Source organism: Wasmannia auropunctata, unplaced genomic scaffold (genome assembly GCF_000956235.1).
Source record: "Wasmannia auropunctata unplaced genomic scaffold, wasmannia.A_1.0 LD336061.1, whole genome shotgun sequence".
Lineage (NCBI taxonomy): Eukaryota > Metazoa > Arthropoda > Insecta > Hymenoptera > Formicidae > Wasmannia > Wasmannia auropunctata.
The window spans coordinates 41,203-42,184 of record NW_012026829.1 but is presented as its reverse complement, the minus strand read 5'-3'; positions in this window follow the sequence as shown (position 1 = coordinate 42,184).

Genomic DNA, 982 nt, shown 5'->3' with positions numbered 1-982 from the left:
GGTACTTGATCAAAATCTTGCAAAAAACAGGATCTACTTTGGAACCTGATAACTCAGCTCATAGGCAAGCTAGAACAATTTTCTTTATGCCATTTTAAAAGGAATGTTTTCGGCTTCAAAACTAATGTGATGACGTTTCTCGCCTCGTTGTTGCTTTGCCCATGAAAGGTTACAATGTCATAACATTTTTAAGACTCAAACACTCTCTGTTTTTGGTTTTTGTGAAAAAAACAGTTTATTGGGACGAAAAATTTCACTTAGGCCATTTTAAAGTAGAGGCCTTACCCTTCGAAACGCGCTAAGGAACAATGTCCTGCGATTCCTGGAAGCCGATATATTGGTTTCTAAAAGTCGCAAAATTTGCAGTTTTTAAAGTGCTCCCCTAATTTTTTTGCGTAGTGTATTTTAGTTAAAAGAATTTTGAAGAATGCCGTACACCAAGACACTACCGTGGCTCCTGATATTTGTTAAGATTTGTTATCAAATAGACTAAAATTTGTGAGCAAACCCTCGTAACGAATCCTAATTAACAATAAGTAACGAATTAAAACAATCCTAAATTTCGTTTGCAAACAGAATTACTCGGAAAGTACGAATGTAGACTCTCTATGATGTAATTATTCGCCGAGTTATTTGCGATGAAACCTATGACACCGAACAGCTTCAGCTTGCCCCTCCATTCCCTATACTTATGTACATTTTCCATATATGATGAGAGACCTACCAAAATATCTGTTCAGAGTCGAGCGTAGCTTCCCCCACCACCACCGTTGCTCAGGGCCGGAGCGCGTCATCGACGCTCCGCGTTGGGCAACGGGGGAGGAAGCTACACAAAAAAACATGTTTACGCTAAAACCATGAGCGGAAATTACCATATTTGGTCAAATACTTGAGCCGAGGCCCTCCCCCCGCGGCCGGGTGGATCGAGCAACCCTGGCGCGGGGGAGAGCGTACTCGGCGCCTTTTCCGGCCTTTTTCTCTT